Genomic DNA, 17,664 nt, shown 5'->3' with positions numbered 1-17,664 from the left:
CCACCCAACTATCTGTCTATCTAATGATTCACCATCTATCCGACCTACCCAACCACCCTCCCATTTATCTACCTACCTATCTATCTACAGATAATGTGCTCAGTGAAAAAATATGTGGGGCCCAAAGGATAACAACTCCCTGCTGGCTGAGCTGCACTACAACACAAGGAGTGAGGGATCCCCCACATATTTTTTTACAGGTATTGCGCTTCACCCACTCACCTATCTATCTAATGATTTACCATTTATCTACTCACCCACCAATTTATCTGTCTATCTAATGATTCACCATCTATCCGACCTACCCAACCACCCTCCCATTTATCTACCTACCTATCTATCTATCTACCGTTAGTGCGCTCAGCTAAAAAAATATGTGGGGCCCAAAGGATAACAACTCCCTGCTGGCTGAGCTGCACTATAACACAAGGAGTGAGGGATCACCCGCATATTTTTTTACAGGTATTGAGCTTCACCCACCCAACTATCTTTCTATCTAATGATTTACCATTTATCCACCCATCCGCCCATTTATCTGTCTATCTAATGATTCACTATCTATACACCTACCCACCCAACAACCCACCCATTTGTCTACCTATCCATCTATCTATCTACAGATAATGTGCTCAGTGAAAAAATACGTGGGGCCCAAAGGATAACAACTCCCTGCTGGCTGAGCTGCACTATAACACAAGGAGTGAGGGATCCCCCACATATTTTTTTACAGGTATTGCGCTTCACCCACTCACCTATCTATCTAATGATTTACCATTTATCTACTCACCCACCAATTTATCTGTCTGTCTATCTAATGATTCACTATATATCCAACCTACCCAACCACCCTCCCATTTATCTACCTACCTATCTATCTATCTACAGTTAGTGTGCTCAGTGAAAAAATATGTGGGGCCCAAAGGATAACAACTCCCTGCTGGCTGAGCTGCACTATAACACAAGGAGTGAGGGATCACCCACATATTTTTTTACAGGTATTGAGCTTCACCCACCCAACTATCTGTCTATCTAATGATTCACCATCTATCCGACCTACCCAACCACCCTCCCATTTATCTACCTACCTATCTATCTACAGATAATGTGCTCAGTGAAAAAATATGTGGGGCCCAAAGGATAACAACTCCCTGCTGGCTGAGCTGCACTACAACACAAGGAGTGAGGGATCCCCCACATATTTTTTTACAGGTATTGCGCTTCACCCACTCACCTATCTATCTAATGATTTACCATTTATCTACTCACCCACCAATTTATCTGTATATCTAATGATTCACCATCTATCCGACCTACCCAACCACCCTCCCATTTATCTACCTACCTATCTATCTATCTACCGTTAGTGCGCTCAGCTAAAAAAATATGTGGGGCCCAAAGGATAACAACTCCCTGCTGGCTGAGCTGCACTATAACACAAGGAGTGAGGGATCACCCGCATATTTTTTTACAGGTATTGAGCTTCACCCACCCAACTATCTTTCTATCTAATGATTTACCATTTATCCACCCATCCGCCCATTTATCTGTCTATCTAATGATTCACTATCTATACACCTACCCACCCAACAACCCACCCATTTGTCTACCTATCCATCTATCTATCTACAGATAATGTGCTCAGTGAAAAAATACGTGGGGCCCAAAGGATAACAACTCCCTGCTGGCTGAGCTGCACTATAACACAAGGAGTGAGGGATCCCCCACATATTTTTTTACAGGTATTGCGCTTCACCCACTCACCTATCTATCTAATGATTTACCATTTATCTACTCACCCACCAATTTATCTGTCTGTCTATCTAATGATTCACTATATATCCAACCTACCCAACCACCCTCCCATTTATCTACCTACCTATCTATCTACAGATAATGTGCTCAGTGAAAAAATATGTGGGGCCCAAAGGATAACAACTCCCTGCTGGCTGAGCTGCACTACAACACAAGGAGTGAGGGATCCCCCACATATTTTTTTACAGGTATTGCGCTTCACCCACTCACCTATCTATCTAATGATTTACCATTTATCTACTCACCCACCAATTTATCTGTCTATCTAATGATTCACCATCTATCCGACCTACCCAACCACCCTCCCATTTATCTACCTACCTATCTATCTATCTACCGTTAGTGCGCTCAGCTAAAAAAATATGTGGGGCCCAAAGGATAACAACTCCCTGCTGGCTGAGCTGCACTATAACACAAGGAGTGAGGGATCACCCGCATATTTTTTTACAGGTATTGAGCTTCACCCACCCAACTATCTTTCTATCTAATGATTTACCATTTATCCACCCATCCGCCCATTTATCTGTCTATCTAATGATTCACTATCTATACACCTACCCACCCAACAACCCACCCATTTGTCTACCTATCCATCTATCTATCTACAGATAATGTGCTCAGTGAAAAAATACGTGGGGCCCAAAGGATAACAACTCCCTGCTGGCTGAGCTGCACTATAACACAAGGAGTGAGGGATCCCCCACATATTTTTTTATAGGTATTGCGCTTCACCCACTCACCTATCTATCTAATGATTTACCATTTATCTACTCACCCACCAATTTATCTGTCTGTCTATCTAATGATTCACTATATATCCAACCTACCCAACCACCCTCCCATTTATCTACCTACCTATCTATCTATCTACAGTTAGTGTGCTCAGTGAAAAAATATGTGGGGCCCAAAGGATAACAACTCCCTGCTGGCTGAGCTGCACTATAACACAAGGAGTGAGGGATCACCCACATATTTTTTTACAGGTATTGAGCTTCACCCACCCAACTATCTGTCTATCTAATGATTCACCATCTATCCGACCTACCCAACCACCCTCCCATTTATCTACCTACCTATCTATCTACAGATAATGTGCTCAGTGAAAAAATATGTGGGGCCCAAAGGATAACAACGCCCTGCTGGCTGAGCTGCACTACAACACAAGGAGTGAGGGATCCCCCACATATTTTTTTACAGGTATTGCGCTTCACCCACTCACCTATCTATCTAATGATTTACCATTTATCTACTCACCCACCAATTTATCTGTATATCTAATGATTCACCATCTATCCGACCTACCCAACCACCCTCCCATTTATCTACCTACCTATCTATCTATCTACCGTTAGTGCGCTCAGCTAAAAAAATATGTGGGGCCCAAAGGATAACAACTCCCTGCTGGCTGAGCTGCACTATAACACAAGGAGTGAGGGATCACCCGCATATTTTTTTACAGGTATTGAGCTTCACCCACCCAACTATCTTTCTATCTAATGATTTACCATTTATCCACCCATCCGCCCATTTATCTGTCTATCTAATGATTCACTATCTATACACCTACCCACCCAACAACCCACCCATTTGTCTACCTATCCATCTATCTATCTACAGATAATGTGCTCAGTGAAAAAATACGTGGGGCCCAAAGGATAACAACTCCCTGCTGGCTGAGCTGCACTATAACACAAGGAGTGAGGGATCCCCCACATATTTTTTTACAGGTATTGCGCTTCACCCACTCACCTATCTATCTAATGATTTACCATTTATCTACTCACCCACCAATTTATCTGTCTGTCTATCTAATGATTCACTATATATCCAACCTACCCAACCACCCTCCCATTTATCTACCTACCTATCTATCTATCTACAGTTAGTGTGCTCAGTGAAAAAATATGTGGGGCCCAAAGGATAACAACTCCCTGCTGGCTGAGCTGCACTATAACACAAGGAGTGAGGGATCACCCACATATTTTTTTACAGGTATTGAGATTCACCCACCTAACTATCTATCTAATGATTTACCATTTATCCACCCACCCGCCCATTTATCTGTCTATCTAATGATTCACTAGCTATACACCTACCCACCCAACATCCCACCCATTTATTTACCTAAACATCTATCTATCTATCTATCTACAGTTAATGTGCTCAGTAAAAAAAAAGGGGTCCCAAATGATAACAATTCCCTGCTGGCCGAGCTGTTTTTTTACACAAGAAGTGAGGGATCACCCACATATCTTTTACAGATATTGCACTTCAACCACCTAGCCATTTTCTATTTCATGATTTACCATCTACCTACCTACCCAGTTAAGGATCCCACCCTCCCTGCTGGTCAAGCTGCAACATTACAAAGGGAAGAAAGTTGCTGACTGAAAAAAAGTGGGTTACTGACTTCCCTCCCACCTCTATGTCCGTTAAGCTGCCTTAGCGGACAGTGGAGGAAGGTATCAGTTTATCTTTTACTCTTTCTATTTATCTCTACCTATCTCTATCTATTTAACTGTACACTAAGTAATCACAAAGTACAATAATAGAAGAGTTCATAGCTAGAAGTCCTATTTGTGAAGACCAAATGTATACCAAAAACATATTATCAGTAATTAATTTTCATTAATTACCTGACTTTGGTCTCCTGTTGCTGTGCTTAATCTTTGTTTTTTGACTTGAGGAGGATTCTGCAGTCCAGGTCACTTCGCAGTAGTCAGCTGTTATGACCTCATCATATGTTTTATGGAGAATTCTCACCTAAAAAATGGAAATAGGCATGATAATATGTTCTCAGTATACATTGACCCTAAAGCCCTGTACACACTGGGAGTCTAGGGGAACCATCTATATAGTCAACTATATCTGTGGTTCCACTATTCACACTGAAAGAAATCTGTTACCGATATCATTCAATGATGTCCCAGTGACCTGCTGAACATGCGGGTCATAGGCTATATGGCCAAAGAGGACCTGTATGTTCAGGTGAAGGGGCAGGAGGGTGGTCGTTAAGGATGCGCGGGAGCACACATCATTAACTATATTGAGTATACATACTACAGATTTGTTTTAAAGAAAAGAGATCGCTCAAAAATGCCATTCTGAGCGATAACTTTTCTTTTTGAGTAGCGTTTATGGGGCTTTAGAAAAATGAGAGGGATCCCTCACCTCTTTATCCATGCCTCTACTTCATGAACTATTCTAGCTATGATTTGTCTATTTAATTAATAATTTACCATCTATCTACCTATCCACCCAATTTATCTGTCTATCCAATGATTTACTATCCATGTGCCTACACATCCATCTATCTATCTATCTATCTACGGTTAGTGTGCTCAGTTAAAAAATATGTGGGTCCCAAAGGATAACTCCCTGCTGGCCGAGCTGCACTATTACACAAGGAGTGAGGGATCACCCAAATATATTTTTACAGCTATTGCACTTCTACCACCCACCTATCTATCTAATGATTTAACATATATCTACCCACCCATTTATCTGTTTATCTAATGATTCACTATCTATCCACCTACCCAACCACCCTCCCATTTATCTACCTACCTATCTATCTGTCTATCCACATTTAGTTTGCTCAGTGAAAAAATATGTGGGTGCCAAAGGATAACAACTCCCTGCTGGCCGAGCTGCACTATTACACAAGGAGTGAGGGATCACCCACATATTCTTTTACAGTTATTGAAATCAACCCACCAAACTATCAATCAATCTAATGATTTAACATTTATCCACCCAACCGCCCAGTTATCTGTCTATCTAATGATTCACTATCTATACAACTACCCCCCCATTTGTCTACCTACCCATCTATCTATCTACAGATAATGTGCTCAGTGAAAAAATATGTGGGGCCCAAAGGATAACAACTCCCTGCTGGCTGAGCTGCAGTATAACACAAGGAGTGAGGGATCCCCCACATATTTTTTTACAGGTATTGCGCTTCACCCACTCACCTATCTATCTATCTAATGATTTACCATTTATCTACTCACCCACCCATTAATCTGTCTGTCTAATGATTCACTATCTATACACCTACCCACCCAACATCCCACCCATTTATTTACCTAAACATCTATCTATCTATCTATCTATCTACAGTTAATGCGCTCAGTGAAAAAATATGTGGGGCCCAAAGGATAACAACTCCCTGCTGGCTGAGCTGCACTATAACACAAGGAGTGAGGGATCACCCACATATTTTTTTAGAGGTATTGAGCTTCACCCACCCAACTATCTAGCTATCTAATGATTTACCATTTATCCACCCACCCGCCCATTTATCTGTCTATCTAATGATTCACTATCTATACACCTACCCACCCAACAACCCACTCATTTGTCTATGTACCCATCTATCTTTCTACAGATAATGTGCTCAGTGAAAAAATATGTGGGGCCCAAAGGATAACAACTTCCTGCTGGCTGATCTGCACTATAACACAAGGAGTGAGGGATCCCCCACATATTTTTTTACAGGTATTGCGCTTCACCCACTCACCTATCTATCTATCTAATGATTTACCATTTATCTACTCACCCACCCATTTATCTGTCTGTCTATCTAATGATTCACTATCTATCCAACCTACCCAACCACCCCCCCATTTATCTACCTACCTACCTATCTATCTATCTACAGTTGGTGCGATCAGTGAAAAAATATGTGGGGCCCAAAGGATAACAACTCCCTGCTGGCTGAGCTGCACTATAACACAAGGAGTGAGGGATCACCCACATATTTTTTTACAGGTATTGAGATTCACCCACCCAACTATCTATCTAATGATTTACCATTTATCCACCTACCCGCCCATTTATCTGTCTATCTAATGATTCACTAGCTATACACCTACCCACCCAACATCCCACCCATTTATCTACCTAACCATCTATCTATCCATATATCTATTTATCTATCTACAGTTAATGCGCTTAGTGAAAAAATATGAGGGGCCCAAAGGATAACAACTCCCTGCTGGCTGAGCTGCACTAAAACACAAGGAGTGAGGGATCCCCCACATATTTTTTTACAGGTATTGCGCTTCACCCACTCACCTATCTATCTAATGATTTACCATTTATCTACTCACTCACCTATTTATCTGTCTGTCTATCTAATGATTCACTATCTATCCAACCTCCCCAACCAGCCCCCCATTTATCTACCTACCTATCTATCTATCTACAGTTAGTGCGCTCCGTGAAAAAATATGTGGGGCCCAAAGGATAACAACTCCCTGCTGGCTGAGCTGCACTATAACACAAGGAGTGAGGGATCACCCACATATTTTTTTACAGGTATTGAGATTCACCCACCCAACTATCTATCTAATGATTTACCATTTATCCACCCACCCGCCCATTTATCTGTCTATCTAATGATTCACTAGCTATACACCTACCCACCCAACATCACACCCATTTATCTACCTAACCATCTATCTATCCATATATCTATTTATCTATCTACAGTTAATGCGCTCAGTGAAAAAAGATGAGGGGCCCAAAGGATAACAACTCCCTGCTGGCTGAGCTGCACTATAACAAAAGAAGTGAGGGATCACCCAAATATTTTTTTACAGGTATTGCGCTTCACCCACTCACCTATCTATCTAATGATTTACCATTTATCTACTCACCCACCCATTTATCTGTCTGTCTATCTAATGATTCACTATCTATCCAATCTACCCAACCACCCTCCCATTTATCTACCTACCTATCTATCTATCTACAGTTAGTGCTCTCAGTGAAAAAATATGTGGGCCCCAAAGGATAACAACTCCTTGTTGGCTGAGCTGCACTATAACACAAGGAGTGAGGGATCCCCCACATATTTTTTTACAGGTATTGCGCTTCACCCACTCACCTATCTATCTAATGATTTACCATTTATCTACTCGCCCACCAATTTATCTGTCTGTCTATCTAATGATTCACTATCTATCCAACCTACCCAACCACCCTCCCATTTATCTACCTACCTATCTATCTACAGTTAGTGTGCTCAGTGAAAAAATATGTGGGGCCCAAAGGATAACAACTCCCTGCTGGCTGAGCTGCACTATAACACAAGGAGTGAGGGATCACCCAAATATTTTTTTACAGGTATTGAGATTCACCCACCCAACTATCTATCTAATGATTTACCATTTATCCACCCACCCGCCCATTTATCTGTCTATCTAATGATTCACTAGCTATACACCTACCCACCCAACATCCCACCCATTTATCTACCTAACCATCTATCTATCCATATATCTATTTATCTATCTACAGTTAATGCGCTCAGTGAAAAAATATGAGGGGCCCAAAGGATAACAACTCCCTGCTGGCTGAGCTGCACTATAACACAAGAAGTTAGGGATCACCCACATATTTTTTAACAGGTATTGAGATTCACCCACTCAACTATCTATCTAATAATTTACCTTTTATCTACCCACCCACCCATTTATCTGTCTATCTAATGATTCACTATCTATGCACCTACCCACCCAACATCCCACCCATTTATTTACCTAAACATCTATCTATCTATCTATGCTGGCCGAGCTGTACTTTTACACAAGGAGTGAGGGATCACCCACATATCTTTTACAGATATTGCACTTCAACCACCTAGCCATTTTCTATTTCATGATTTACCATCTACCTACCTACCCAGTTAAGGACCCCACCCTCCCTGCTGGTCAAGCTGCAACATTACAAAGGGAAGAAAGTTGCTGACTGAAAAAAAGTGGGTTACTGACTTCCCTCCCACCCCTATGTCCGTTAAGCTGCCTTAGCGGACAGTGGAGGAAGGTATCAGTTTATCTTTTACTCTTTCTATTTATCTCTACCTATCTCTATCTATTTAACTGTACACTAAGTAATCACAAAGTACAATAATAGAAGAGTTCATAGCTAGAAGTCCTATTTGTGAAGACCAAATGTATACCAAAAACATATTATCAGTAATTAATTTTCATTAATTACCTGACTTTCGTCTCCTGTTGCTGTGCTTAATCTTTGTTTTTTGACTTGAGGAGGATACTGCAGTCCAGGTCACTTTGCAGTAGTCAGCTGTTATGACCTCATCATATGTTTTATGGAGAATTCTCACCTAAAAAATGGAAATAGGCATGATAATATGTTCTCAGTATACATTGACCCTAAAGCCCTGTACACACTGGGAGTCTAGGGGCACCATCTATATAGTCAACTATATCTGTGGTTCCACTATTCACACGGAAAGAAATCTGTTACCGATATCATTCAATGATGTCCCAGTGACCTGCTGAACATGCGGGTCAAAGGCTATATGGCCAAAGATGACCTGTATGTTCAGGTGAAGGGGCAGGAGGGTGGTCGTTAAGGATGCGCGGGAGCACACATCATTAACTATATTGAGTATACATACTACAGATTTGTTTTAAAGAAAAGAGATCGCTCAAAAATGCCATTCTGAGCGATAACTTTTCTTTTTGAGTAGCGTTTATGGGGCTTTAGAAAAATGAGAGGGATCCCTCACCTCTTTATCCATGCCTCTACTTTATGAACTATTCTAGCTATGATTTGTCTATTTAATTAATAATTTACCATCTATCTACCTATCCACCCAATTTATCTGTCTATCCAATGATTTACTATCCATGTGCCTACACATCCATCTATCTATCTATCTATCTACGGTTAGTGTGCTCAGTTAAAAAATATGTGGGTCTCAAAGGATAACTCCCTGCTGGCCGAGCTGCACTATTACACAAGGAGTGAGGGATCACCCAAATATATTTTTACAGCTATTGCACTTCTACCACCCACCTATCTATCTAATGATTTAACATATATCTACCCACCCATTTATCTGTTTATCTAATGATTCACTATCTATCCACCTACCCAACCACCCTCCCATTTATCTACCTACCTATCTATCTGTCTATCCACATTTAGTTTGCTCAGTGAAAAAATATGTGGGTGCCAAAGGATAACAACTCCCTGCTGGCCGAGCTGCACTATTACACAAGGAGTGAGGGATCACCCACATATTCTTTTACAGTTATTGAAATCAACCCACCAAACTATCAATCAATCTAATGATTTAACATTTATCCACCCAACCGCCCAGTTATCTGTCTATCTAATGATTCACTATCTATACAACTACCCACCCATTTGTCTACCTACCCATCTATCTATCTACAGATAATGTGCTCAGTGAAAAAATATGTGGGGCCCAAAGGATAACAACTCCCTGCTGGCTAAGCTGCACTATAACACAAGGAGTGAGGGACCACCCATATATTTTTTTTACAGGTATTGCACTTCACCCACTCACCTATCTATCTAATGATTTACCATTTATCTACTCACCCACCCATTTATCTGTCTATCTAATGATTCACTATCTATCCGACCTACCCAACCACCCTCCCATTTATCTACCTACCTATCTATCTATCTACCGTTAGTGCGCTCAGTGAAAAAAATATGTGGGGCCCAAAGGATAACAACTCCCTGCTGGCTGAGCTGCACTATAACACAAGGAGTGAGGGATCACCCACATATTTTTTTACAGGTATTGAGATTCCCCCACCCAACTATCTATCTAATGATTTACCATTTATCCACCCACCCGCCCATTTATCTGTCTATCTAATGATTCACTATCTATACACCTACCCACCCAACATCCCACCCATTTATTTACCTAAACATCTATCTATCTATCTATCTACAGTTAATGCGCTCAGTGAAAAAATATGTGGGGCCCCAAGGATAACAACTCCCTGCTGGCTGAGCTGCACTATAACACAAGGAGTAGGTGATCACCCACATATTTTTTTACAGGTATTGAGCTTCACCCACCCAACTATCTAGCTATCTAATGATTTACCATTTATCCACCCACCCGCCCATTTATCTGTCTATCTAATGATTCACTATCTATACACCTACCCACCCAACAACCCACCCATTTGTCTATCTACCCATCTATCTATCTACAGATAATGTGCTCAGTGAAAAAATATGTGGGGCCCAAAGGATAGCAACTCCCTGCTGGCTGAGCTGCACTATAACACAAGGAGTGAGGGATCCCCCACATATTGTTTTACAGGTATTGCGCTTCTTCTGATTGGTCCCCCACATGTTTCTGGAGATAAAAATTCATATATAACTAATTACATTTGATTTCTACTTTGTTCCATATATTCATATCTGGAATTTGGAGGAAATTATTGGAATATTGGGATATCATATACCTGAGAAAGATACCTTTATATGAGTCGCCCCTACCTGTCTATGTAAGCATACGTGTAAGCATTTGTTTATAAGGCACTAGTGGGGTGACCCTTTAAAGATTCCCCTTGGTGGATCATCTGGAGCCTTTTGGGAACACAACTTCTTCTGATTGTCCCCCCACACGTTTCGGGAGATTAATATCATATGTAAACGAAGAAATTACATTTTTGTATATTTTCTTTTTATTTTCATATCTCCACATCTGAGATTCGGAGGATAAGAATGGAGATTATATTTGGACAATTCTAGCGCAAGGAGACAGAACTTTGTACTTTTGCCTTTAGGTATTGCGCTTCACCCACTCACCTATCTATCTAATGATTTACCATTTATCTACTCACCCACCCATTTATCTGTCTGTCTATCTAATGATTCACTATCTATCCAACCTACCCAACCACCCCCCCATTTATCTACCTACCTATCTATCTATCTACAGTTAGTGCGCTCAGTGAAAAAATTTGTGGGGCCCAAAGGATAACAACTCCCTGCTGGCTGAGCTGCACTATAACACAAGGAGTGAGGGATCACCCACATATTTTTTTACAGGTATTGAGATTCACCCACCCAACTATCTATCTAATGATTTACCATTTATCCACCCACCCGCCCATTTATCTGTCTATCTAATGATTCACTAGCTATACACCTACCCACCCAACATCCCACCCATTTATCTACCTAAGGATCTATCTATCCATATATCTATTTATCTATCTACAGTTAATGCGCTCAGTGAAAAAATATGAGGGGCCCAAAGGATAACAACTCCCTGCTGGCTGAGCTGCACTATAACACAAGAAGTGAGGGATCACCCACATATTTTTTTACAAATATTGAGATTCACCCACCCAACTATCTATCTAATGATTTACCATTTATCCACCCACCCGCCCATTTATCTGTCTATCTAATGATTCACTATCTATACACCTACCCACCCAACAACCCACCCATTTGTCTATCTACCCATCTATCTTTCTACAGATAATGTGCTCAGTGAAAAAATATGTGGGGCCCAAAGGATAACAACTCCCTGCTGGCTGAGCTGCACTATAACACAAGGAGTGAGGGATCCCCCACATATTTTTTTATAGGTATTGCGCTTCACCCACTCACCTATCTATCTAATGATTTACCATTTATCTACTCACCCACCCATTTATCTGTCTATCTATCTAATGATTCACTATCTATACACCTACCCACCCAACATCCCACCCATTTATTTACCTAAATATCTATCTATCTATCTATGCTGGCCGAGCTGTACTTTTACACAAGGAGTGAGGGATCACCCACATATCTTTTACAGATATTGCACTTCAACCACCTAGCCATTTTCTATTTCATGATTTATCATCTACCTACCTACCCAGTTAAGGATCCCACCCTCCCTGCTGGTCAAGCTGCAACATTACAAAGGGAAGAAAGTTGCTGACTGAAAAAAAGTGGGTTACTGACTTCCCTCCCACCCCCATGTCCGTTAATTTGCCTTAGCGGACAGTGGAGGAAGGTATCAGTTTATCTTTTACTCTTTCTATTTATCTCTACCTATCTCTATCTATTTAACTGTACACTAAGTAATCACAAAGTACAATAATAGAAGAGTTCATAGCTAGAAGTCCTATATGTGAAGACCAAATGTATACCAAAAACATATTATCAGTAATTAATTTTCATTAATTACCTGACTTCGGTCTCCTGTTGCTGTGCTTAATCTTTGTTTTTTGACTTGAGGAGGATTCTGCAGTCCAGGTCACTTCGCAGTAGTCAGCTGTTATGACCTCATCATATGTTTTATTCTCACCTAAAAAATGGAAATAGACATGATAATATGTTCTCAGTATACATTGACCCTAAAGCCCTGTACACACTGGGAGTCTAGGGGCACCATCTATATAGTCAACTATATCTGTGGTTCCACTATTCACACTGAAAGAAATCTGTTACCAATATCATTCAATGATGTCCCAGTGACCTGCTGAACATGCGGGTCATAGGCTATATGGCCAAAGATGACCTGTATGTTCAGGTGAAGGGGCAGGAGGGTGGTCGTTAAGGATGCGCGGGAGCACACATCATTAACTATATTGAGTATAATTACTACAGATTTGTTTTAAAGAAAAGAGATCGCTCAAAAATGCCATTCTGAGCGATAACTTTTCTTTTTGAGTAGCGTTTATGGGGCTTTAGAAAAATGAGAGGGATCCCTCACCTCTTTATCCATGCCTCTACTTTATGAACTATTCTAGCTATGATTTGTCTATTTAATTAATAATTTACCATCTATCTACCTATCCACCCAATTTATCTGTCTATCCAATGATTTACTATCCATGTGCCTACACATCCATCTATCTATCTATCTATCTACGGTTAGTGTGCTCAGTTAAAAAATATGTGGGTCCCAAAGGATAACTCCCTGCTGGCCGAGCTGCACTATTACACAAGGAGTGAGGGATCACCCAAATATATTTTTACAGCTTTTGCACTTCTACCACCCACCTATCTATCTAATGATTTAACATATATCTACCCACCCATTTATCTGTCTATCTAATGATTCACTATCTATCCACCTACCCAACCACCCTCCCAATTATCTACCTACCTATCTATCTGTCTATCCACATTTAGTTTGCTCAGTGAAAAAATATGTGGGTGCCAAATGATAACAACTCCCTGCTGGCCGAGCTGCACTATTACACAAGGAGTGAGGGATCACCCACATATTCTTTTACAGTTATTGAAATCAACCCACCAAACTATCAATCAATCTAATGATTTAACATTTATCCACCCAACCGCCCAGTTATCTGTCTATCTAATGATTCACTATCTATACACCTACCCACCCATTTGTCTACCTACCCATCTATCTATCTACAGATAATGTGCTCAGTGAAAACATATGTGGGGCCCAAAGGATAACAACTCCCTGCTGGCTAAGCTGCACTATAACACAAGGAGTGAGGGATCACCCACATATTTTTTTACAGGTATTGCACTTCACCCACTCACCTATCTATCTAATGATTTACCATTTATCTACTCACCCACCCATTTATCTGTCTATCTAATGATTCACTATCTATCCGACCTACCCAACCACCCTCCCATTTATCTAACTAGCTATCTATCTTTCTACCGTTAGTGCGCTCAGTGAAAAAAATATGTGGGGCCCAAAGGATAACAACTCCCTGCTGGCTGAGCTGCACTATAACACAAGGAGTGAGGGATCACCCACATATGTTTTTACAGGTATTGAGATTCCCCCACCCAACTATCTATCTATCTAATGATTTACCATTTATCTACTCACCCACCCATTTATCTGTCTGTCTATCTAATGATTCACTATCTATCCAACCTACCCAACCACCCTCCCATTTATCTACCTACCTATCTATCTATCTACAGTTAGTGCGCTCAGTGAAAAAATATGTGGGGCCCAAAGTATAACAACTCCCTGCTGGCTGAGCTGCACTATAACACAAGGAGTGAGGGATCCCCCACATATTTTTTTACAGGTATTGCGCTTCACCCACTCACCTATCTATCTAATGATTTACCATTTATCTACTCGCACACCTATTTATCTGTCTGTCTATCTAATGATTCACTATCTATCCAACCTACCCAACCACCCTCCCATTTATCTTCCTACCTATCTATCTATCTACAGTTAGTGCGCTCAGTGAAAAAATATGTGGGGCCCAAAGGATAACAACTCCCTGCTGGCTGAGCTGCACTATAACACAAGGAGTGAGGGATCACCCACATATTTTTTTACAGGTATTGAGATTCACCCACCCAACTATCTATCTAATGATTTACCATTTATCCACCCACCCGCCCATTTATCTGTCTATCTAATGATTCACTAGCTATACACCTACCCACCCAACATCCCACCCATTTATCTACCTAACCATCTATCTATCCATATATCAATTTATCTATCTACAGTTAGTGCGCTCAGTGAAAAAATATTTGGGGCCCAAAGGATAACAACTCCCTGCTGGCTGAGCTGCACTATAACACAAGGAGTGAGGGATCCCCCACATATTTTTTTACAGGTATTGCGCTTCACCCACTCACCTATCTATCTAATGATTTACCATTTATCTACTCACCCACCCATTTATCTGTCTGTCTATCTAATGATTCACTATCTATCCAAACTACCCAACCACCCTCCCATTTATCTACCTACCTATCTATCTATCTATCTACAGTTAGTGCGCTCAGTGAAAAAATATGTGGGGCCCAAAGGATAACAACTTCTTGCTGGCTGAGCTGCACTATAACACAAGGAGTGAGGGATCCCCCACATATTTTTTTACAGGTATTGCGCTTCACCCACTCACCTATCTATCTAATGATTTACCATTTATTTACTCGCCCACCAATTTATCTGTCTATCTAATGATTCACTAGCTATACACCTACCCACCCAACATCCCACCCATTTATCTACCTAACCATCTATCTATCCATATATCTATTTATCTATCTACAGTTAATGTGCTCAGTGAAAAAATATGAGGGGCCCAAAGGATAACAACTCCCTGCTGGCTGAGCTGCACTATAACACAAGAAGTGAGGGATCACCCACATATTTTTTTACAGGTATTGAGCTTCACCCACCCACCTATCTATCTAATAATTTACCTTTTATCTACCCACCCACCCATTTATCTGTCTATCTAATGATTCACTATCTATACACCTACCCACCCAACATCCCACCCATTTATTTACCTAAACATCTATCTATCTATCTATCCATATATCTATCTATCTATCTACAGTTAATGTGCTCAGTAAAAAAAAAGGGGTCCCAAAGGATAACAATTCCCTACTGGCCGAGCTGTTCTTTTACACAAGGAGTGAGGGATCACCCACATATCTTTTACAGATATTGCACTTCAACCACCTAGCCATTTTCTATTTCATGATTTACCATCTACCTACCTACCCAGTTAAGGATCCCACACTCCCTGCTGGTCAAGCTGCAACATTACAAAGGGAAGAAAGTTGCTGACTGAAAAAAAGTGGGTTACTGACTTCCCTCCCACCCCCATGTCCGTTAAGCTGCCTTAGCGGACAGTGGAGGAAGGTATCAATTTATCTTTTACTCTTTCTATTTATCTCTACCTATCTCTATCTATTTAACTGTACACTAAGTAATCACAAAGTACAATAATTGAAGAGTTCATAGCTAGAAGTCCTATTTGTGAAGACCAAATCTATACCAAAAACATATTATCAGTAATTAATTTTCATTAATTACCTGACTTTGGTCTCCTGTTGCTGTGCTTAATCTTTGTTTTTTGACTTGAGGAGGATTCTGCAGTCCAGGTCACTTCGCAGTAGTCAGCTGTTATGACCTCATCATATGTTTTATGGAGAATTCTCACCTAAAAAATGGAAATAGGCATGATAATATGTTCTCAGTATACATTGACCCTAAAGCCCTGTACACACTGGGAGTCTAGGGGCACCATCTATATAGTCAACTATATCTGTGGTTCCACTATTCACACTGAAAGAAATCTGTTACCAATATCATTCAATGATGTCCCAGTGACCTGCTGAACATGCGGGTCATAGGCTATATGGCCAAAGATGACCTGTATGTTCAGGTGAAGGGGCAGGAGGGTGGTCGTTAAGGATGCGCGGGAGCACACATCATTAACTATATTGAGTATAATTACTACAGATTTGTTTTAAAGAAAAGAGATCGCTCAAAAATGCCATTCTGAGCGATAACTTTTCTTTTTGAGTAGCGTTTATGGGGCTTTAGAAAAATGAGAGGGATCCCTCACCTCTTTATCCATGCCTCTACTTTATGAACTATTCTAGCTATGATTTGTCTATTTAATTAATAATTTACCATCTATCTACCTATCCACCCAATTTATCTGTCTATCCAATGATTTACTATCCATGTGCCTACACATCCATCTATCTATCTATCTATCTACGGTTAGTGCGCTCAGTTAAAAAATATGTGGGTCCCAAAGGATAACTCCCTGCTGGCCGAGCTGCACTATTACACAAGGAGTGAGGGATCACCCAAATATATTTTTACAGCTATTGCACTTCTACCAACCACCTATCTATCAAATGATTTAACATATATCTACCCACCCATTTATCTGTCTATCTAATGATTCACTATCTATCCACCTACCCAACCACCCTCCCATTTATCTACCTACCTATCTATCTGTCTATCCACATTTAGTTTGCTCAGTGAAAAAATATGTGGGTGCCAAAGGATAACAACTCCCTGCTGGCCGAGCTGCACTATTACACAAGGAGTGAGGTATCACCCACATATTCTTTTACAGTTATTGAAATCCACCCACCAAACTATCAATCAATGTAATGATTTAACATTTATCCACCCAACCGCCCAGTTATCTGTCTATCTAATGATTCACTATCTATACACCTACCCACCCATTTGTCTACCTACCCATCTATCTATCTACAGATAATGTGCTCAGTGAAAAAATATGTGGC

Source organism: Crinia signifera, chromosome 5 (genome assembly GCF_055691185.1).
Source record: "Crinia signifera chromosome 5, ASM5569118v1, whole genome shotgun sequence".
Classification (NCBI taxonomy): Eukaryota; Metazoa; Chordata; class Amphibia; order Anura; family Myobatrachidae; genus Crinia; species Crinia signifera.
Note: the sequence above shows the minus strand (reverse complement) of the source record.